Here is a 25,142-nt window from a genome sequence, read left to right as displayed (position 1 = left end):
TTAAAAAAAATGTTTATAACATTAATGTAAACAATAGTAAAACATATAATTAATGTATCAACTAAAACACATTAAAATAATTTTAAAATTATATATTTAACCACTATATTAGTGAAAACGATATTAAAAACATCTATATTATTTAAAACTATTACTTACTTCCAAAAAGATATTACCGTCAGTGATATTCTTAGAACTCGATATTGATGTATCACAATATTTTATTGCACATAGTTCTGTTTCCCGATATCTACAACTCGATACTTTGTCCAAACACCAAGCTACACAGCTAACTCTAATAAGGTAGGTAATAATGGTCAACAAATTTCAACTGAATGAGATGAAACTGTGCCGCGATGACTGACTCCGACACTCGCGTTGTTAAAGCCATACAAACATCGCCGTGCATGACACTCACATTGTTTAACAAGCAAACACAGCACAACACACACAGCACAGCCACATGCATGAGGACCTGCTGAAGTAAATGCATCTTGAACACCTAGAAAACCCCGGCACAATTACCTATATTGTGTGCCCCACTCAGAGAGTGAAGTTGTGGCACTATGGACAAATTCTGCCGTTTTTTAGCCGCGTCCGTAATTTGATATCACAGAAGGATCCCAAGGCCCCCTCTGTGGTGGTAAATACTCTGGCGCCAACCGTGCGTGGTGCAGTCACTGAAGGGCATTCATTAATTTCCAACTGATGGGATCCCTGTAGTCCCAGCACATGTTCTTATTGCAAAACATGCACATGGGACAGAAAACACACTCCCCAGGAAGGCGTAGCATGACACCATACTACAACAGTGGGCAGCTGCGCCCTCAAGCGGGGAGGGGCAGACGGAATGGGGCAGCCACAGTAACGTACCAGACACCAGGCCATTCCCCTTGAGCCTGCTGCATATTAAGGGAAGGTGCACATTAGCAATAAGACGTCTGTTGTGTTTACATAAACATTTTAATAAGGAACCCTTCCCTCGGGCACATACAGTCTTACAAAACAGTCACCCGGATACAGGGGTTTGATCGCGACGTCAATACTTTCTGCATAAACTGTATAATATTCCCCTAAGAGAAATGTGCATTGTGTTGCACGTTAAATCCTAACACACACAGCGTACAGTTATTGCAAAATTAAGTTCCATAGCTGTCCAATCCACCATTAAGTTGTTTTTTTTTTGGTTCCTGTCGTTCCCCTGTATATTTACTTTTTAGTTCTTAGTAAGAAGCCCCTAACCTAAAGGACCACTAAACAATGACTGGAGTGCTCCCCAAACATACCCTTTCCCCCACTAGGAGAAGGGAGAGAGTAAATTGTCAACTGCTCGCCCCTTTCCTTGTGACCTGGATGGTGATTTCCGGTCTCAGCTCATCATGAGTACAAGAATATTCAGCTGACACGTGTTTCACTCTGAGCACTTGAGCTAATGATTTGTCAGTTTGTTCTCATTCTTTCAATTGGTATCAAGAAGGCCAGAATGTCTTCTGAAGAGATTAAACCTCAAGGCTTGGACTTAAGCAGTTGGAGTGAAATGTGTGTAGGTTGAATAGACCCATGTTCTGAGTCCGATTCATACATTTTATTTGATTCAATCGAGAATAAATTGACCATTTTAGGAGTTCTCAATTTAATTATGCAGTAGCGTCCCAATAGAGATTGTTGCAATTTAGTCTTTTTAGGTCTGGCTTAACAGTGCTGCTGGCACTTTACCTTATATTGTATTTATATGGCGCTTATCAATGAATGATAAATAGAGAAATAGCTTGTAGAAACACTTGTGAGATAGGAGTAATGCTTCTACCCAGATGTTGATGTCCTTGAGTGCATTATTTCATTGGACAGAAGTTGTGGGCTTTCTCTGAAACCGTGCTTGTACTGCGCTCTCATTGGCTGGTGATGGGTCTCCTTACACCTAACTTGGCTTCCATGTTCCAAAGTTATGATGCAGCAGCGTGCAAGGAGGACCTATTCATCACGCTGTATAATTATTGGCTGCACTACTGTTGATTACTCCTCAGTGTATGAAGCACTGCCAGAGTCTGTCTCCCTCTGCATGCATTTTAAGATGACCCCCTGTTGTCTAATTGCATGGACATTGACAGAGACTTTACTGTTGCTGAGTCCTGTCAACTAATCGCATGGCTGGACACATTGTGGGAGTTGTTTGAGAGGGGATGCTTACTCCGCACGGCCCCCGTGTGCCCAGATTCTGCTGCTGCTGTCTTCTTGCCCTCTCTTGCTGCCGCCTCTCCTTAAGGCCCCTGCTCTCCAGGCTTGCCCAGGCTTGCCCAGGCTTGCCCTCGCTCTCCCGCTCCGTCTTCCCGCTCTTTCCACCCCCCCTTCCGCTCCCCGCCGCTGCTCTCCTGCGGCCCCGCCCCCTTCTCTTGGCACCCGCTCCCCATTCGCCGACCCGCTCCCGCCTCCCAGCTGCTCCTCCCTCCCACTTCGCCATATATGGCGGGGACCGCACGTGCGTGCAGCGGCCACGCGCAGCGGGCGCGCAAATTGCGCGCCGAAGGCGCGCCAAAGGCAAGCCCGTCTACGCCCGTCCACGCCTGGACCGCGCCCAGTGCCAGAACCCCTAGACCCCGCCGGAGCCAGCCAACCTGACAGAGATACGACGCCGCCACCCTCCACGCACTCAACACCGGCCGACAGCCAGCCTGCTACCAAGCCAACCCGAAACGCACCCACCGAGCATTCACCTGCCACGCCTGCAACTTCACCTGCACCGATCCTGCACCGCACCCACCAAGCCAGGCTCCAGCAACGACCACCTCAAGTGCATCTTGCTCAACACCCGCTCCATCCACAGGCACGCCGTCGAACTCTGGAACCTTCTCGACACAACATCACCAGACGTCGCCTTCCTCACAGAAACATGGATGAACGCCTCCTCAGCTCCTGACATCGCCATAGCCATCCCGGATGGCTACAAGATCGCCCGGAAGGACAGCGTCAACCAAGCCGGAAGAGGCATCGCCATCGTCCACAGAAACACCATCTGAATCACGACCAACTCCGACGACACCCTCACTGCCGCCGCACACCTTCACTTCCAGATACACACCGACCCCAAGACCACCCTCAGAGGCACCCTCGTCTACAGACCCCCGGGACCACGCACACAATTCAGCGAAACCATCGCAGACTTCGTCAGCCCGAACGCCCTTACCTCCTCAGACTACCTCCTCCTAGGAGACCTCAACTTCCACCTGGAGAACAACAATGACAGCAACACCGCCACCCTGCTGGACAACCTCACCAACCTCGGACTCAAGCAACTGGTGAACACCCCCACCCACATCGCCGGCCACACACTTGACCCCATCTTCTCCTCCAGAAAGCACATCTCCTTCAGCCACTCCACCGGACTGCACTGGACAGACCACAGCTGCGTCCACTTCAACTTCAGGAGAACCACGACCCACAACCACCCTCAACAGGTTCCACGCAGAAGCTGGAGCAAGATCACCGCCGACCAGCTCACCACCTCCCTCAGCCAGAACCCCCCGCCACCAACACGACGGACCCCAACGAAGCAGCCCGCAACCTCACACAGTGGCTCACCAACTGCGCCGATGACCTCACACCACTGAAGAACCCCCCCCAGCAGACACGGCAGCAAGAAAGCCTCCTGGTTCACCAACGACCTCAAAAACTCCAAGAAAACCTGCCGTACCCTCGAGAAAGCCTGGCGCCACGACCAGACTACAGAAAACATGACAGCCCTCAAGTACGCCACCCGCAAACACCACCAACTGATCCGCACCACCAAAAGGACCACATTCAAAGAACGACTGGACAACAACTCCCACAAAAGCAAGGAACTCTTCAGCATCTTCAAAGAGCTCTCCAGCCCCAGTGCCTGCAACAATGACATCACACCCTCGCAGGACCTCTGCGACTCACTCGCCGCGTTCTTTCACCGCAAAATTGCCGACATACACAACAGTTTCGGCGCACAGACCGCGCACCCTACCACCGATCCGGCGCCCCCCACCACCACCCTCCGCATTTGGACGACGGTCAGCACCGAAGATACCACCCACACGATAAACACCAGCCACTCCGGCTCCCCAACCGACCCCTGCCCACACCACATCTTCAACAAAGCCGACTCCATCATCGCACCCCAACTCCGGAACATCATCAACAGCTCCTTCGTATCCACCACCTTCCCAGAGAGCTGGAAACATGCCGAGCTCAGCGCCCTCCTGAAGAAACCCACCACGGACCCCACGGACCTCCAGAACTTCCGCCCCATCTCGCTCCTCCCCTTTCCGGCCAAAGTCATCGAGAAGATCGTCAACAAACAACTCTCCGCCTTCCTCGAGACCAACGGATCCCTCGACCCCTCGCAGTCCGGCTTCCGAGCAAACCACAGCACCGAGACCGCCCTCATCGCAGCCACCGACGACATCGGGTCCCTGCTCGACAACGGGGAAACAGCTGCCCTCATCCTCCTGGACCTCTCGGCAGCCTTCGACACCGTATGCCACGGCACCCTGATACAGCGCCTCAGCAACATCGGAATCCAAGGAAAGGCCTTGGAATGGATCATCTCGTTCCTCGCCGGCAGAACCCAGAGAGTCTGCCTTCCCCCGTTCCGGTCCGTGGCCACCGAAGTCATCTGCGGCGTCCCGCAAGGATCCTCGCTCAGCCCCACCCTCTTCAACGTCTACATGAGCCCCCTCGCAGCCATCGCACGCCAACACAACTTCAACATAATCTCCTACGCCGACGGCACCCAGCTGATCCTCTCCCTCACCAACGACCCCGCCACAGCCAGAGCCAACCTCCAGGAAGGAATGAAAGACATCGCGGAATGGATGAAGCTTAGCCGGCTGAAACTGAACTCAGATAAGACGGAAGTCCTCATCCTGGGAACATCCCCCTCCGCCTGGGACGACTCCTGGTGGCCCCCTGCCCTGGGCTCCGCTCCAAAGCCAACGGACCATGCTCGCAACCTGGGCTTCATCCTGGACTCCTCCCTCACGATGACCAAGCAAGTCAACGCCGTCTCGTCATCCTGCTTCAACACCCTGCGCATGCTCTGAAAGATCTTCCGGTGGATCCCCACCGACACCAGGAAGACGGTCACCCAGGCCCTCGTCACCAGCCGACTGGACTACGGAAACACCCTCTACGCTGGAACCACAGCCCAACTACAGAAAACACTCCAGCGCATACAGAACGCCTCTGCACGACTTATCCTGGACACCTCCCGCTTCAGCCACATCTCTCCCCAGCTGAGAGACCTGCACTGGCTCCCCATCAGCAAGAGGATCACGTTCAGACTCCTCACCCACGCACACAAGGCTCTCCACGACATGGGAACCACATACTTCAACAACCGCCTCACATTCTACACACCCACCCGCCACCTCCGATCGCCTCGCCCTCGCCACCGTCCCGCGCATCTGCAAGACCACCGCCGGAGGAAGATTCTTCTCCTACTTGGCGGACAATGTGAGAAGTTGGCCTGATGTATGATGTCACTAGTTCTAGTGTACACCTTATATCAGTCCAAACAACCCTTATGTTGATTGGTTGTAAAGTCAACCTTATAGACCAGCTATCCTAGTGGTAGCATGGACAAGAGCAGTCTTAGGCTAAACTCTGAATGGCATGTGAAGCCAGCTATTATACCATATATAAGCCCTTGAATACCAAATAAAACGACACCACAACAGATATATATATAAAATAAAGTGTATTTATTCTAGTCAAACCCTCAGCACTCTTTATGAGATTCGAGGTAAGTACAACACAGTCTTATTCAAGCATACATTAAGTCACACAGGTAAGTAATACAGTTAGGCCCTAGGGGCCACGCAAACCATATACTAAGTAAGTGGTATAAGGACCACTGTCACGGAAATAGGATAGGCCTAGGCCTAGGGAATCGCTGGGGCTACACTATACTACCAACAGTTAGGAAGGGGGAGGCCCACGGGATTCAGGTGCAGAGTGGAAACACTCATGCGTAATGCGTATATTCGATAGAATCACTAGCAGTTAGAAATAAGCAGTTTTAGGACACTTCTGGTATAGCTAGAAAGTCGAGACTCGGAAACTAGACCCTAGGATAGTCAATACCCTTGTGAGCACCGGAGTACCCAAGTTACCTAGCCCACGGGCTGTGGGTGCATAGGTGTGAACTTGCGTCTGGTTTCGTCGTGGACTTCTATGGATGCCTGAAGGAAAGCTGCTGACAGGCAGTCAGTGAAGAGTGTCCGGTGGATCCCAAGGCTGGGATCAAGAAGGAAGGATACCTGCAAGCAGAAGGGACAGAGTCTGGGTCACTAGCCAGTGACCACGTGGAACCAGGAAGGAACCAGCCGATGTCGGGAGATTGCAGGTGAAGAGGTCAAGCTTGTTGCAGCAGCCACGGGTACCAGGAGACGTCGAGGACAACCAGGACCAGGAGGCGAGCTGTCCCACGAAGGCTCTTGCTGTCGGCGGTGTCGAAATCGAACTAGGACTCACCAAGCCTTGGCAAGCGGAACCCACGAAGAATGGAGGACTTGCTTCTGGTGCAGACCAGGAAGGTCTGGGGTGCTTCTCTTTTGCAGAGGAGCAGGAGCCAGTCTGGAGGAGCCAAACCAGCAGTGGAAAATCAAAGGTGTGTCGTCGCAAAGGTTACTAGCCAACGGGCAAGCAACCGGACAGACGCGGCAAGCAGGAAAATGCAGAAGGGCCCCACGCAGGACTCGTGGAGTGTGGGGGGCTGATCTTCGGTGCAGATGGTGCTTGGGGTTGGGGCTTCTCAATCCCCGGTGCACAACTTTGAGGGTGCCTCAGAAGCTGCGCTGGAAGATACTCGCCACTTTTCCCAGGTAGCCAGTCCCACGTCTCTCGTCGCCTCCACGGATCTCAGCTCGGCTGTGGATGTGGATCAGGGTCGGAGAAGTCTGGAAGTAAAGGCTCTGGTCAGGCTCTGCAGTCGGTCCCTCGTAGAACTTCAGCAAAGCAAAGGGTAAGTCTCTTGATGGTGCCTGTTCGCACAGGGTAGCCACTCCTTGGCCACAAGGGAGATTTTTCAGTCTTCTTCTTTTGTCGAATGTCGAAGGTCCAGAGTTTCTGTTCAAGTTGCAGGTTCAGGATAATTTAATTTAGCAGGGCCCGACTAGCTACTAATATACTGGGCTAGTGGGCTGGGCTACCTGCAAGGACCCTCCTATGGGTGGGACCAGGAAGGGGAGTGGCTACACCCCCTTTCCTTTGTCCAGTTTCGCGCCAGAGCTGAGGCTGGAGTGCCCCAGCACCGGTTTGAACTGGACTATGCATGGAGCACCTTGTGTGCCCCAGGCATGTCTCATTCCTTTCAGCCCTCCCTGCCCCAATACACTAAAGTCTGTCTGGGGAGGTGCTAGCACCTCCCCAAGCAGGAAACCTATTGTCCAGGCCTCCCTGGCTGGGAGGGCTCCCAGCAGCAGGAGGTCAGACTCGTGTCTGTGGCAGCAGCATCCATTTTATGATGCTGAGGCTTTGGTCAGAGTTAAACAGCAAAGTAGGATTGTAACATGTCTCTCCCTCTAGAAGGGAGGAATAATATCCTTATCACCAGAAATGGTATGGGGGTATTATTCCAAAGTGTTAGACACCTTACACGACATGTTTTGATAAAGCCAAACCATAGTTACCATAACCGTTTAAGATTATAAGGCACTTTAAGAGTATATGGTAGGTTATATCATAGAACAGCTATAAGGACATGGTTCCGAAAGCTGCAGACAGGCTCAGCTCATGCTAGAGCACCATCTCACATGTTACCAAGCACTCTGCCTCCAGGATTGTTAAGGCCTGCCATAGGAGTGGCTGATAGGTACACATGTGTCTATATATAAGGGTAGATATAGGTATACTATATCTAAGCAAGGGGTGGTTACACGACCTTGCCCCAGCTGAGTGAGCAGCCAGTTGTGTCTGATTGGAAGGCCAGACCAGGGGTGGCATAATACATGCTGCAGCCCCTGGGAGGTCTAGGGTACACCTATGCACTGGGTACCTAGGGTACACTGTACAGGGTCCAATAAGGTGATCCTTACCAATTGGGTATGTACCTAGGGTACATGAAGTCCATTTTAGGTTTAAATCTGTTTTTATTAGAGAAAACAAAGTATCGGAGCAGCTATCGCCTACAACCCCGCGGGCCGGCGGATCACTGCGTTTATAGGTCAGCCCATCAAGGCCACAACATGAAGTCCATTTTAAAGGGAGAGCAGACAGCCTGAGACCCTGAATGGCAGGATCTCAGGCCAACTAAGTCGAAAAACCAGCTAGACACTAGGCAAAAAGTTGGGGGTAACCATAGTCAGATATCCACCTTCCTACAGCCAAGACATGGAACTCCCTCCCCACCCACCTACGACTGACCCAGAACCATCTCTCCTTCAGGAAACAGCTCAAGACCTGGCTCTTCGAGCAGTAGCGGATCCCCCTCCCCCCAGCGCCTTGAGACCCTACGGGTGAGTAGCACGCTTTACAAATTCATTGATTGATTGATTGATTGATCATGTGTGTAATGACATAGGATTGGAGTATTGGTAGAACCCCAGTGCGTCTAGCACACTGCAAAGAATTTCAAAAGTGTTTATCGGTTGTGAAGTCCAAAGGTGTCTCTGTGGTGTGTAAATATAGTCCTAGCCATGCTCTGACTGGCCTTCACTTGTGGACAGAGGTCCAGTGAGCACGACTTGTGTGGAACAGTGTGCCTATAGCTTTTTTTTTTTAAACATTTTATATTTGTCGATTGCATTCATATCACAGCACCCTGTATATCAGTGCCTTCAACGAAGTCATGTTGCATCATGTTACAAAGGCAATCTACTTTTATGCATGTCATCCGAAAATGCAGTAAAAATACACAACAAAATACTACAAACCCCCCCAACGCCCACTGCCCTTTCCCCATGTGTTGCACCATGTCCATACGGTCCCAACCACAGCCTTAATATTCTGCAACCAAGTCGTAGCACAATAATACATATCCCCCCGTATTCCCCCCCCTGCCCGGCTCCCCCCGACCTGACTAATTGCAAGAATTATCCCCAGGAATGATCTTCTACCTCCACTGGCACCTCCAGCCACATCCCCCGGTAATCCGCCCATCTTTACCATATTTTATAATGCTTGCATGGGCATCCCTTGGCCACAAATATGGGCTGTTCTAGCCCCATACAGAAATCTAGGCCGTTTTTCCATGCGGTCACCGATGGGGCTCGCGGTGCCTTCCATGCTCTGGCTATGTCCCGCTTTGCCAGTGTAAGGCCAAGTCGCAGTAGATGTCGCTTATAAACATTACCCCCAATGCCCTCCATGACATGCAGCAGTGCCAACCGTGGCGTTCGCTGGAGCTCCCAACCCAGAACCTCCGACAGACAGGTAAACACCCCTCTCCAAAACCGGCCCAGGGAGAGGCAGAGCCAAGTAGTGTGCACAAACGTGCCTTCCTCCCGGCTACATCTGAGGCAACCTGGAGCGGCAATCATGCCCGCTCAATACAGTCTGGCCCGGGTGAAGTAGACCCTATGCAGATATTTAAGTTGTATAAGGCGCAGGCGCATCGCTATAGCCACTTCTCTAAGAGCCGCCAGGGCTTCCCGCCAATCCTCCTCATCTAATGTACCAACGTCTGTCTCCCAATCTCCCCGCAGCTTCTGAAGCTTAGTAGAACAATGTATAACTAGGGCCTGATAAATCCTGGAGATCTTCATGGTCTCTAAATCCCCCATGAAGAGTCTCGCTTCCAAAGGACTAAACTCGGGAGGGATGTCAGGCCCTCCAGGCTAGGGGACAATGCATGGCGAAACTGGAGACATCTATAAAATTGTGATTGGGGCATAGAAAATTCCCTTTGTAGGTCCTGGAATGACTTAAGTGTTGTGCCACTCATAACGTCCCCCAAAGTCGAGATGCCAATATCATCCCATCCTCGGAAGCCCCTTAGAGCCGCCAGTTCTGGGAAGCGCCCATTGTTCCGGATTCTGTCAGATACCTCTGGGGACCACTCAAGGCCTCGGAACTGTGCATCCATGGGTACCCACGCCGCCAGCGGCTCCATAGCTAGGGCGAATAAGTATGGGGACAGGGGACATCCCTGCTGCGTACCCCGCTGAATCGGAAAGATAGTAGAGGCCGCCCCCGCCACCTGCACCGTCGCCGTCAAGTCGGTATAGAGGAGCGTAAGATAGGAGAGAAAGCGCGGGCCCAGGTTGAGTCTGCGTAGTAAGGCAAACAGGTACACCCAGCTCAGGGAGTCGAACGCCCTGTCCATGTCTGCTAACAGGAGCGCCGCCTGCTCCCCAATTTGTCGAACAGCCGCCAACGCCACATGTCCCTGCCGTATATTGTGCCTGGTAGCCCTCTTGGGCATGAACCCAGCCTGATCAGGGTGTATAAGAGCCGATATGTGTGGCAGAAGGCGATTATCCACTGCCTTGGCCAGGATCTTAGCCTCCACATTGAGGAGGGAGATGGGGCGATACGAGGCCCGTTGATCCGGGGGCCGGCCTGGTTTCAGAGCTGGGGGGAGCATGCCCTTCTCCCTGGCCTCCTCTACCACCGCCCGATAATATCGGGCCAATTGCGTGTTATAGCAACTGAAGAATTCACTCAGGAACCCATTGGGCCAGGGAGCCTTCCCAGAGTTGAGCTCTCCCAAGGCCTTGCCGAGCTCCACCTCCGTTAATGGAAGCTCCAATCGGTCCCGCACTTCATCGGACACCGCTTTAGGCGGTAAATCAGTTAAGAATTTATCGACGGTGGCGGCTGGCAGGCTTTCCCGGGGGGCATAAAGGTCTGCATAATAGGCAGCAAAACTTTCAGCTATAAGGAGCGGATCGGTGATCGGTACCCCTGTGCATGAAAGGCACCCTGGCAAAGCCGATGGATCATCTTTCCAGACTTGTCCCCCCACTGGTATATTCTGCTATGCGTCGCCAGCCAAGTCTGACGGGCTTCGTCCATTAGAAAGGCAGCACAAGACTGTTGGGCCTGGAGTAATTGCCTCACCAACTGTCCTCCCCCTTCTTCCCGAGCCCGGCGTTCGAGTGCCTCAACGGAGGCCTCTGCCTGCGTCAACTCCTCTCTGCGCTTACTACGAGCCGCTGAACACCAAGATATATCCACACCTCGTAAAGTGGGCTTCAAGGCCTCCCACAAAGACCCAACACTGGATACCGACCCCTAGTTTGAGGCGAAGTAGTGAGCAATGGCCTCCCTCATGGGAGTACTGTATTCTGCATTCTGCAGGTGCCATGGCTAGAGGCGCCACCGAAAGGGCTGTCGCCCCCGGCCCATAGTCAACTCGAGGGACACAGGCGAGTGATCGGAAAGGCCACGGTGTAGGATCTCAGCGAACGCCACTCTACTAGCCCTCGCCCGTGGAATAAAAATGTAGTCAAGCCATGAGAAGGTTTTATGGACCGCTGAAAGATATGTGTACTCCCGCCTATCGCCGTGAGCCCGCCGCCAAACGTCGATCCAGTCAAGACTAGCCACCAGGGAGCTTAGTTTCTTGGGACCACCCCTCCCCGAACCACCCTCCCCCCCACTCCTATCTCTGGCCAAATCCATAACGCCATTCCAGTCCCCACCCACTACCGAGAGCATGTCCGGCATATCCGCCCAAAGGGCCAGTATCCGCTGAACAAGAGACCACTGCAGGGGGCGGGGCATACACACAGCCCAAAATCAGGGGGACCTCCCCTTTCGTGCCCCGAATAAATAGATACCGGCCCATGTGGGTCAAACCACTGCTGCGCATGTATATATGGGACCCTACGATGAACCAAAATCGCCACCCCTCTGGAGCCCCTCGCAAATCCTGCATGGAAGACTTGTTGGTACCCATAGCGCTGTAAACATGGGGTCTTCGTACCCATGAGGTGTGTTTCCTGCAACATAAGTATATCTGCCCGAGCCCTCTTGGCCTGATGCAACATTGCTCCCCGCTTAATTTTGTCCAGGGCCCCTCTCACGTTCCAGCTTATAATACGGAGAGTACCTGGGACTCCCGGATCCCTTAACGACGTGCTAGCCATAAGGAAGGGAACCCACCCACCTCACAAACAGGGGGCTGCGGCCGTGTGTATGTATAGTGTCGTGAACCCACAATGGAGGTGCGACGTGGAACCTAAAACAACTCCCCCCCCCCAACAAACCCCCACCCCATACCTGAAAAACGCTGAAGCATCTGTCGCGGTGGGGCGAGTACCCAGATCCCAACGGGGGAAGCGGCACTGCCCCAGCCAATGGATCCCCAACTTACAGCCCATGTTCCTCAGGCGGAATCTCGACCAGTACAAGCCCGGCAGAGAACCAGCCCACACTTTAACTCCCCGACAATTATACCGCAAAGAATATGGTTAGCATACTGTGAGCACGGGAGACTACCCCTGCACTAAACCAGCCCTAAGCGTCAATGTTCCAAAGTTCGGTGTCCATGCTCCGGACGCCTCCCAGCAGAGGCTCCACCAGACACAGAGCGCCTCCGGGATCGTGACCGCCTGTCACCCCTCTGCCGCTGTCCCTTGGGACCCTTCCGGGCCATCTCTCTGGAGGAGGAGTCCGACTCCCTACCGGGCGGCGTGGGCACCCTCACCCGCACCGTTTCGTCAGTCCACTTAAATACCTCCTCCGGAGTGTCGAAGAAGTGCGTGCGGGATTGGTACACCACCCGCAGACGAGCAGGGAACAAAAGGGCATACGGGAGCTTAAGGTCTCTTAGTCGGGCCTTCCTGCCATGAATGATTGGCGCTGTTGCTGTACTAGTCTGGTATAATCGGGAAATATTAGGATGCGCACATTTTCATATAGCAGCGGTTCCTTAGCCCGGGCCTGTTTCAGGATAGCATCGCGGTCCAGATAGTTCAGGAATTTTGCTATTACTGGCTGTGGGCGAGCCCCCGGCTGCGGCTTCTGCATCAGTGCCCGGTGGGCCCACTCCACCACGAAGCAACGTGACAGAGCGTCCGACGGGAGACAACTTTCCAACCACCGCGTGAGGAAGCGTTCCATATTGCCTGCCTCACAGCCCTCTGGAAAACCCATGAATCTCAGGTTGTTCCACCGGGCCCGCCCTTCTGCATCCTCCACCCGAAGCGCCAAACCCCGCTGGATCTTTTCCATGTTCGCCATTTTTTGCTTCAGTATGGTAACGTCATCTTCCACTCCAGAAATCCGGTTCTCAGCTTCTGTGATACAAGACACAGCGTTGCGCAGATCTTGCGCAGCAGCGTGACATCTGACCCAACCGCCCCGATCTTAGCATCAAGCATATCTCTGGATTGGGTGATGGCTGCCATGAGGGCCGCATTGTCAGGGATAGTCTCCGGCGGCCCCCCGGTGGCACCAGCCGCCACCCCCGGACCGGTGAATTTATCAATGGGGCCATGTCTAGCAGACCCTTGTCTCTTGTCATGGCTGCCCCTGGGGACCCCTCGCAGGACCGAAAACGGCTGGACTAGCTGCAGGAGCGGTGGCACAGGGCCCAATGAATCCCCCCTAGGGGTCTGACCCCCCAGGACCTCACACAGTGGGGACAACATCCGCAGATAAGATCCAAGCCTGCCGGTCAGCCGAGTGGCCTCACTGAGCGCAGCAAGCGCTGACCGTCTGGAAGCCCCAGCCCAGACAGCCCTCAAAGCATGGGTTCATGGGGCCAAAAGATGAGGTTCTCAGCTGCACCCCGACCGTGCCGCCGATTTCAACTGCCAGGGTGCTCCGCCGATCTCCAGATGCAGCCTCGTATGTGTCGGGGGTCACCGCGGCGATCCCGCTTACTCCTCCGTCAAAGGGCTGCCCCCCGACTGCCACAGACATCACACCCCCTCTCTCCTCACCTCCGCGGCCCGGCCCGGCCACTGTGTCGTCGATTGCAGCCCCAACCAGGCCACGACTCAAATCCAGGAGGGGGTCGCCGCCCCTGGTCTGCAGTATGGCCCAGCTCTCACGTATACAGCCTCCTACACGCAGGTGGGGGTCAGGGCTCCGCCGGTCGCAGCCGCGAAGGCCCACAATTCCAGGGGGACTGATGCTGTCCCCACAGGGGGCCACCCCGCTGCACCGCCCCGCATCAGGCCAATGAAGAGGGAGCGGGGGGGAGGGGAAAGGGACCCCCACAGCCTCCCAGTGACCGTGTCCCTCAGCGCCCCGCCACCTCCAGCCATCAATGTGCTCTCAAAGAATCCGGGGGCCAGGCACCTCCAAAGATCTCTCCACCACCGCTGCCACCTCCTCCTTACGCTAGGCGGATCCCAGGCGACGCACCTTCTGGCCCCCAGCCATGTAGTCGACTCTGCAATGCCACTCCCGGGTCCCGCAGGCACCCGATCCTCAGATCTGTCCTCACTTCCTGCAGGCCGGCACAGCACTAACGTCTCCTCTCAGGCCGGGCACAACTCGACCCGCTGCTCCCGACGTTCTCCGGGACCCTGCACGCAACTCCCAGGCTTAACCGGCACCTCTAGGCCCCGTCCCGCGCGCGGCACTACTCCGCCGCCGATCTCACGCGTGGGCTCCCCAGATCACAGTCGAGTGTCCGCCTGGGGGCACAGCGCCTCAGCAGCCCCTGCAGAATGGGTAAGATGTCGGGGGAACCAGGATTTTTGAGGATTTTAGGCGGGCTGGACGGAGCTCGCCTAACTCACATAGTCGTGCCTATAGCTTTTTAATTTAACAATAACAATCTTCCTACATTTTTGTTAAAAGACAACTGACCTGGAATAATTAATTCTGACAGTTGAGATGCCTCAGCCGAAATGGGAAGGGAGTGGTGGGGTGTCTCCTGTGCTGTGAAGCCAGGAGAGGGAGACAGTTAAACAAGAAACAAACCTTCTTGCAAGGGTGTCTGTTGTCTGAAAGAAATATACATTTTTGCAATTGGTTAATCTACAAATGTAAAGGCTGTTGGAAGCTGGTATTGGCTTTTATTGATGGCGTCACTTGAAGCTTCTTAGTGACAAAGATTAAGGGCCTTATTTCTTCCAATGGGACCACCACCTCAGCAGTCTTCGGAAGACCGACAAGCCCGTGGTTAGCCTACCCCCTGGATTACAACTTGAATCTAGGGCGGGTGGGCGGTGCAATGGCGGTGTCACGGCGGTGGTCTGTTTTAGGCTCATAGGAGTGTCTAACAAGCAGACCACCGATGTGAGAGTGCCTACTGTATATTCCTGCATGGTGAGGCATGCACCATGTCATGTATGCCACACCATTCAGGAACGAGGGTGCAATTCCAGGGGGAAAAAAACATGGGACCTTTCGCATGCACCCCAAGGCCCAGATTCGTCCGGAGGCCCTGTTAGGGCCCTCTTGGTGAATATGCAAGTTGTAATATCCTCGACAATGTCAGCATCTGCAGCCCGAGCATATTCAGGCCATTTGCAGACCCCTGTCGAAGTGGGATCCTAAATCCCAGCGGAGGTGTCGGTCTTGTGGCAGTCCCACGCCACACACTCATAATACGGCGGGTGGATCTGCCTTGGTGGTGGTAGTCAGACCGCCACTGCAGGTACGGCGGTCCCTGGACCCCTGTACTCGTAATATGACCCATATTCTTTTTGAAAGGTATTGTAAGGCTGTTCCATGCTGAGCTGTGGAGTGCCTTTTCTTAATGGACACTTATAGAAAAACTTTGCACAAAGTAAGGTACCGTCTGCGCATTACTAAAATATATATTTTGAAAAGCACTTTTTTAAATCTTAAACCTAAATCTTTTTGTAAATTTTGTGGCAGCCTATCACATATTGTGTGTAAAGCAAAATTAAAATAATTGACTTGCATATTCACAGTGCTTTCAGTCACAGGCTGGGACCTTGCAGTACTAAAGTCACACAAGTCAGTCTTCCCCACTGCACCAACCGGGTTTAAATCTATGGATTTCTGGTTACGCAAACAGACATCCGCAATTATCACTTTAACCAATAGAAGTTTCATAAAGTAACATATTGCATTTCACACTGATTAATTTAAATTGCATTTATTTTTCATTTAAGGTGCAGGTTAATTTTTATGCAATTAACAGAAGGTGAAAGACCAACAAGATAATTACAGATTACTTTGTTCTTTTTAAATATTATTTTGACCTCACCCCCACGCTTACTGGCCCTTCTTCATAGCACTCAAGATAACACTTCACATATTTTTTTTAAACTCAATTTAACCACTGCTTGTGGATGGCCAAAGGTGAGTTAGGCATGGACCAGGCACTGAACTGAAACTGGACCCTGTCAGCCAGCCAATACTGACCTGGACAGCCTACTGCTGCTTTCACACACATTCTGGATGTTAGGCCTAGAGGTGGGCGAGCCACTTGAAGCTCGAGCCATGCTCGAGCCTGATGCAGGGCTCTGACTCAGGTTGAGGTCTTCTTGGAACCGCAGAGGTTTACCACCCTCACTTCACCATCCTGGACAGAGTTAAAAACGAAGCATTAATGTTTGAGGGTAAAAAGACTGAAATAGATACCCATTTAGTGGATGATTTGTACAAAGGGAAAACAGAAAATCACGGCTTTCCCGCGCTGTGACTGGTGTGAAAGGTGTATGAGTGGTGTGTGAGTGCAAGGTGTGAGTGCAGATAAAGAGGTGAGTGAGTCCAGGATGGTCAGTGTGAGTGCAAAGTGAGAGGTGTGTGAACAGTGAGTAAGTGCAGGTTGAGTGTTGTAATGCACTGTGAGTGCTGTCTATGCAGGGCGAAGGCTAGGTGAGTGTCTGAGTGCAGGGTGAGCGATGTTTAAAAGCAATGTGAGTGTGCAGGATGTGAGTGTGTCTTGCTGCAGGATGAGTGGTGTGTAAGTGAGCAGGGTAGGGTGTTGGAGTGTGCAGAGTGAACAGTGAATGTGCATGAAGAGACTGGATGTGTGTGAATGCAGAGTGAGCGATCAGCATGAGTGGTGGGTTTGTGCTGTGTGATTGCAGGGTGAGAGGTATGAGAGCCGTTTGAGTTCAGGGTGAGTGCAATGTGAGTACCTGGTGAGTGGTGACTGAATGCTTGGTGAAAGAACGGTGACTGAGTGCAGGGTGAGCGATGGTGGAGGGTCAGTGTGCAGAGTGAACGGTACATGAATGTACAGGGTGGCTCTGTGTGGTTGTGTGTGTGCAGTGTACGCAGTGTGTGTGCTGGGTGAGTGGTGTATCTGTGTGCAGGGAGAGGGATGTGTGTGTGTGCAGGGTGTGGTGATTTGTAAGTGCAGTTTGAGCAGTTTGTGAGCAGTAGATGAGTGCAATGTCAGCAGTGGGTGAGTGCAAGGTGAACGGTGAGGGAGTGCTGGGTAAACAGTGAATGAGTGCTGAGTCATGGGTGTGTGATTGCAGTATGAACAGCGTCTGATTGCATGGTAAATAGTGTCTGAGTGTGACGTAGGTGTCTGGGTCCAAGATAAGTGGTGTGTGAGTGCAAGGTGAGAGGTATACAAGTGATGTGTAAATGCAAGTGAGCGATGTCTGAGTGCAGGATGAAGGGTGCCTTAGGGTAAGGTGAAAGAGGACTGATTGCAGAGCGAGTGGTTTATGAATGCTGGATGTGCAGTGCCTGAGTGTGCAGTGTCATGAAACGTGCAATGTGTGCGATTTGTAATAGTCAGTGCCAGTTTTAATACAGTAACTAGCTACATCCCGAGGATTATTTAGTCACGGCCCTTTATCTGCTGCACCCTTATTTTTCAAATGATGTATTTTGTAATTCCCCATATCTGCCCCCCACCCCCATAATTTTGTCTCCTTTAGGGCATTAGGGCATCGTAAGGTTATGCTTCTGATTTTTGGAACAGGACTTAGAAATTGTTACAGGGATATCGCCTCCATCCTAGGTCCGTGCGTGATATGTTGCTCCTGTCCATTTTTTTCTCTTTTTTAGTAGAAAGGAAACCATTATAGCATAGCATGTGGACATAATTATTTGTTCTCTATGTACCTAATAGTGATCCAAGGATAAAGTAAAAGATTAAACATACTTCTAGCGCTAAACTAGATCAGCAACTGCCAATAGTAACAAAGATGATATTTCAGAATCTGTTTATGTATGAATTGCATTGATTAATATTTTTCTTGGCGTTGTGGCCTTTCTGAACCTAGGAAATAACAAGACAAAAAGCCTTTGGTGAAAGCAACCAACCATAAGCAGGGAAGTGTTTAAGAATACGCATGTCTCATTAGAAACCCTTGGTAGAGAGCAGGAACCAGGTGGTGGCAATATCCCTTTCTGTCTGTTTCATCCCAACCCCAATGTCCCCTAGAGGTTAATCTCCAGCAAGTAGGCGGGCAAGCAGACCCTCAGCGTCTCAAGCAGAAATTTCAGAGTTAAATTCCCCTTGCATCTGGGAGACTAACTGTTAAGCAGACACAAGCCATAGTTACACATCAACTGTCCTAGTATTCTACAGGTGCACTCCTTTCCTTGGTTAAAAAGAATTTGAGAGTGGAACAAAGGTTTGGATTCTAATTGTATGCACCTTTTCCAGATGGGGGAAGTGGATCCACTGCCTCAAACCTCAAAACCGGGTTGGGGTGGTTCTCTGTCAAGTGTACTCCTCAGGCTGCCCTCCAGATACATCCTTTAAGTAAAGTGATGGTTCTCACAGCAGGTAGAATTGGGCTTGGCTCCAAACAAGAGTACCTGAAACTTCGTCACCCTGAACAATAGAAACTGCAGTGCCTTCACCCATTCCATCCACCAAAAGGCAGTGCTCAGGAAGAACTAATCAGCAGCTCCTTGCTAACAAAGTCTTCATGGAATTTATAAAGGTAGCAGTGCTTCCATTCTCCTCACTTCAGTTTCTGCATCTACTCCCTCCAGCTACAGCAATGCCGGCAGTAAATTTCCACTTTCTGGGGAAGCTGTCCAAATCCTACCAGCTTGTGCATGCTAAACAAAGGCATTAAAAAGGGATCCTCCTGGCTGCTTCAGCATTCATACTTCTACACACAGGCAGGATTCTGGAACTTCACATAACAACAAAACGATACACAAGAGAAGTTAGTAGACCGTGCTGTTACTGGTATAGAGACAGCACATAATGCCTCCTTAACACAGAGTAAGGCAGGCAGCGCTTTGCGCTGCCTTGTCTTACTCCATATTTAGAAGGCCATGCAAAGCCACAAAGGGTGGCTTTGCATCACCTCATTGATATGTTTGAGAGGTCTGCACCACTGGAGCGTCTAAAAAAGTGACGCTCCGGTGGCACAAGTCTCTTGTAAATAACCCCATAGGTTTACTGTCTTACTTTGACTCACTCTGTCTCACTAATTCACGCAGTTGCACTCATTCTACTCTGACCCACCCTGAGTCACTCAGTCCTCTCATTCTTAATTACTCAGTCTTACTGTGCCTCACACACAGTAAAACTCAGTTACACTCACTGTCATTCTCCTTCCCTCACTCACTCACTCACATTCATTCTCACACATACTCGTCCTTACTGTCATTTATTTTCACTCACTCTGACTTACTTCTTCACTGACTCTCTCTCACTTTAACTCACACACATAGTCACACAGACATGCTCACAGTGCTGGAATGGCGCAGTCAGCACACAAACAATGTCACAAGCTGCCTCCGTTTGTTGCTGGACACGAAGCCGGTCTGCATTTTATTTTTTTGTACTACGAGTGAATGGTTATTCACTCTTGATACAATAAAAATGGACCACAAAACAAGGAGGGTGTAGTGTAGCTGGGGAGCCTTTAAACGAGAGCCGCCATTGGTCCAGGGACACCAATCCATCAAACCAATCCATCATCTCAATCATCCATCCTTTCACTTATCCACCCCCTTTCATCCCACCATTCATCTATCCTTTCAATCATCATCCATCATTTTGCTTATCCATCTACCCTTTTGCTCTATATATCCATCCTCTCACTCCATTCATCCATCATCCTCCCTTTGGCTCATCCATCTATCTACCTTGCACTCAGCCATCAATCCTCAAACCCATCCATTCACCCTTTGGCCCGTCCATTCATCATTCCATTCACCCATCCATCCATCCTTTCACTCAGCCATCCATCCTTTCACTCAGTCATCTATCTATCCCTCCATTCATCCATCCATCAATTCACCCTTTCACTCATCCATCCATCCTTTCATGAAGACATCCATCTACCCTGACTTTTACTCATCCATCCATTGTTTTACTCATCCATCGTTACATACATCCTTTCACTATTCCATCGTTTCGCTCATCCATTCATATTTTCACTCCATCCATTCACCTACCCTTTTACACACATCCATCCTCCCACTCATTCTTTCATCCATCCTTTCTCTCATCATCCATCAAACCATCCTTTCACTCCTCTATCCATTCACCCTTTCACCTATCTATTCATCCATCCATCCTCCCTTTCACTCTTCCATTCTTACATCCATCCTTTCACCCATTTGTCCATGTATCTATCCAGCCACCTTTCATCCATCAATCCATCCACCCTTCCTTTCACTCACTCACTTTCCCAAGTTCATTATGAGCCTTTGTCTGCCAAGCTGGGGACAGAAGAGGCCCATCAAGAACACCACTTCCTCTGTAGCTGCTAAAGCAGGGAGGGGGTGGGGTGGGGGGAGTGACGATGCCCCTGAAGCAGAGGCTTAACTGCACAATTATCTCTTAGTCCACTTGTGAAATTGTTGTCTGCAGCTGGTTCCTTCCTGCTCTTGGGCCACTACGGTAGAGATAAGGAGCACTCTGTGTGCTCTGATCCATAATGTTTTTTTCAAAGTGACACTAAATGCAGTACTAAACATGTGTTACTGCCAGGAGAGCAGCCCCCTGCACCCCTCCTACAGCCTGCCTCTCTGTGATAATCAAAAAACTGTTCCCACCCACTCCCACCTTGTCCTTATCTGCCTGTCCCACCCCCAGCAATTGAAGTGCATGGAGTTTTTTAACTCCTCCCAGGGCCACTGTTCATGAGCCCCAAAAGCAACCGGATCCATGGCATTCTAATTCAGCACTCCCTCCAAATTGATGTCACTGCTGTAGCTTGTGCCTGCAGGTCGAAGAAAACCTCGCCTGGCTGGTGCATGTGCAGTAGGAGATCTACAAAGTTCACTAGAGTTCACCCAGGAGATTTAGCACACCGCATCAGAAAAGTAATTTCTTTTCAGCTGCTCTGTGTTTATTTTCCTTGTTCTTGCCTCTTTTCCGAGGGTGGCAGGGCAACACCCTTTTGCCCATGAACACCAGTCGCCCCTGCTGGTGACCCAGGTGGCAACTGGCCCATACACATTCTTCAGTGTAGAGTGACAGCTGAAAAAAACACATAGGACACCTGCAAAGTGCATTGGCTGTACTACAGAAGGCTTAGCTCACCATTAACTTAAACAAGTTCCAGATAGATCATTCTTCAGCTGATCACCATAGCCACAAGGTGAGTAGTGGGAAGATTTGACCTCCTAAAATCAAAACCGAAACTGTGGTGAAGTAGGAGATACCAACTACTGATGGGGGGTGACTGCTTCTTTTGGTGTCACTAGGTACTATGAGGACATTGTGAGTAACTATGGGATCATAGTTGTCCCCTGTAATAAATTAAATTATTTGGGGTCGGTGACTATCAACCTCAGGGAATAGTAACATCTGGTATCAAGGTGAACCCTCAAAGGCACTATATTAACCTGAGCTCAACCACCAATTAGCTGTGGCACAAAGCAGACAGGCTTAATTTAAGGCAATGTGTAAAGTAGTTATGCAATAAAAATACAGTAATAAAGTTAAATTGCAAAACAATACAAATCCCAAACCCAACTAAAAACTTAAACTTAAAATACTAAAATTGAATAAACAAAATGACAAAAATCCAGTAAGGGAAACTGGAGATATAAATGTTGAAAGTTTTCAGAACACTGTGTTAAATTTTGTAATCTCTTTGTCAAAACTATCAACAGTAATATATGAGTCTTGTTCTGCAACTACTCCTCTTAACAACTCTACATTTTCCCTAGAATCCTGCTCAGCACCAAAGAAACAAAACTCCACATCACCACAAACCTTTTCTATGTCTGGCACATTACCATGCAAAAATGCTCTACTTATTTCTCCTAAACATAAAGCAGGAGTTTCCACATAATACAGCCTCCTACCTAAAGTTAACATTGTTGAGTAGTATAACTTATTTTGTGTTTTAAACTTCGCCTAGGAAAAATACGAAGGAATTTTCTTAATATATTAATGGATTGCTGTCTAATACTAGAAACACTACTCCAATTCGTATACAGTACCCTGACTATGCTTCCCTCCTACCTCTTTTGCAATAACTGCTTCTACATTTCTAGATACCATCACCTCTTTTGCTACAGGACTACCATTCTTCATTTGATAACACCGTCCTCTTTAATCAATGGCATGAACTAATTTGTTATACTGGATATACCTTTATTCATTAAAGAAAGCCTCTGTACAAGAAGTATGTATTCATTGTCCACTAAAAACTATACAACAGTTACTTATATTCATTAATATTTTCTTCTGGTTTTGTCTCCTCATGCAAAACACTATTTTGTCAAGAGACTTCATTCTATTTAGAATCAAAATGAAAAGCTTTCCCTTCAAAGCAAAGGCATTATCAACTACTCTCATAACGTGTTCTTCATGTTTTACTGCATCTCTACTTCTTCTACACTTTGAGTAGAACCTGAGTGTTTCATCAGTGCATGCGTGTGCCTCAGTATTTCAATGACCGCATGGGTTGTAAGTGGGTGTTTAGATGGCGCAAATGTTATAGTGATTGCATAGTTACAGGCTTGTTAATTGCATAATTCAATAGATAGTACCTAGGTGATTAGATGAATGTATATGTAGTGCCTGCATACTTCAATGACTACATAAATTCTGCCTGCCTGATTGCAAGAGTACATGTATAGTTTCTGGATAATTGAATAAATTCATGGATACTGAATCACTGATTTGATGACTGCCTGCTTAGTGGCTGGGTGATTCCATGAGTGCCTGAATATTGTCAGACTGACTGAGAAAGTAACTTCATTGATGTTACATAGATAACATTTGTCACTATATTTCTGAATCATTGGTTATATCGTTCTGTCAGTATCAAACTACCAATTTTACTGTATACATGCCTTTCTTCTGAGCTATGTGTAAGTGAAATATAGGTATCACACTTGATATAAAATTGCATACATGGCCCTCTAGAAACATACAATGCTTTGTTACTGAGCGTGCACATGCATCAGTAAGTTTCTAAAACAGAAAACAACATTTTGAAAATTTTCAAAGCACTAAACCTTTTGCGAACGGCATACCTACATCATTTCTTAAATACTTCTAAAACATATTTTCAGCATATCTCAAACAAAAGTTGCACTCGAAATGAAGCTTTCACAAGAACTCTCGAGGCATTCTGCACAATTAATACTTCTCAGTTTTAAACAAACCATGTTTAAAGAAAAACACTACCCTCACCATATACATGAAATTGTCATCTGCCTTATTGAATATAGATTACCATGTAAACATATATGCGATTTCTTAATAGATGTACACCTTCCAGCCATCTTTCCCAAAATATATACCTCTCTGCATCTTTAAGCAAACTCAAAAGTCCCACCGTATATATATAGCTATGTTCAAGAACAAAAACCATATCTCACCATCTCAGCATAGAAGTCATATACAATAAAAAACACATTGACAAACACTTCCCAATACATACCTAACAAGTATTAATTCTTTTTAATTCATATACACACAGAAAACATGTTCTCATCTTTTATTTCTCACTACACTATTCCTGTTTAATAATGTTACTAAAAGTACTACAACTCCCAGTATGCAAATGACAGATGTATCTATTCTGCACATGATGTTTAGACATTTAAAACATTCTTAGTTCCTCATTGCAACTTTTCACAAAACTATACTGTTATATTTCAAAAAATGCACACTCTAATAAACAGACACTTATTCATTTTTTTCTTACTTCCCAAAACATTCACCACTAATCTCTAATAGATTCAGTTCATCTCATATTTTTTTCTCATCAATGTAATACTCCTTTTAATGGAACTCCCATATATATCTTCATTTCTAATGTACATTGTTAAAATAATTACAAAGTTATATACACTGAATTCAGTTTGTACATCATATTGTTGTTTTAGCTCTTTCTGCATAGTTTGGACACTGTAAAGATTTGTAAAAACTAAGCACAGTAATGGTACACCACTCTCACACAAAACAAGTCTAAAATGGCAACCTCTTCTACTTTCCACTCTATTATCATGAGAAACGCAGCAAGTGAAATCATGTCTTTAATTTTAGACTGCACTATCTCCTCTTGTGAATGGTTAGTATCTGTTAACACTCTCCCTCTCTTTCAAAAAGAGATTCCTATCTATGTGTTTGCGATGTTATCGCCATCATCGCAGAATATTCGCGTAAAAAACTAGGAGTTCAAACCGATACCTAGCTTCATTTTTCTGAAATTCATTTACTATTCAACAGTTTATTACATAGTCCTGAGTTGGAAATTAAAACTTGCCTTACTTACAAGTTCACAGCACATTCTAGAAGGAACTTGCTGCTTCCAAATAAGATACAGTAGGTGTGCTTTACTCCAAAAATTCAAAAGCATATCGATGTCTGCATTACATTTCTATTCTTAAACAACAGCCAATAATAAGACTTCTTGCTAAGGCATTCAACAACCTACCTAATTTTATTCATTTTCCTGCTGACAGCGTCCAATGAAATATATAGTTTTTTTTTCCCAAAACACCTCAATTTTAACTGCTTTTCCTTTGGAAAACTACCTCATACAGCCCCAGTTTTCTCCTGACTACTATTGCTCCTTCACTTCAGAATGCTTAGAGTATGGATTGTGGGCCACTGCTAGATCTATTGGGAAAAAGAGGTTGCAAAAAAGAGAGGTATTGATAGGGACCCGGGTTTGGCAGTTGTGCAGATTACTTGGTTTGCCCAGAGAGGGTTAACATTTACTACATACAGGCACAGTGGCAGGGTATGTCTTGCTGCACCAACTACCAGTGTTTGTTTCCAGGTAAAACACAATGAATTTGAAAATACTACGTACAGTTGCTAACAATCAATGCCCACCTCCCAAAACCAGCCACCCAAAACAGTTTCAAATGCAGCACATGAACATGAGAGA

Source organism: Triturus cristatus, chromosome 9, assembly GCF_964204655.1.
Source record: "Triturus cristatus chromosome 9, aTriCri1.1, whole genome shotgun sequence".
In the NCBI taxonomy this organism is placed as follows: Eukaryota; Metazoa; Chordata; class Amphibia; order Caudata; family Salamandridae; genus Triturus; species Triturus cristatus.
The sequence above is the reverse complement of the archived record's forward strand: the minus strand, read 5'-3'. Positions refer to the sequence as shown.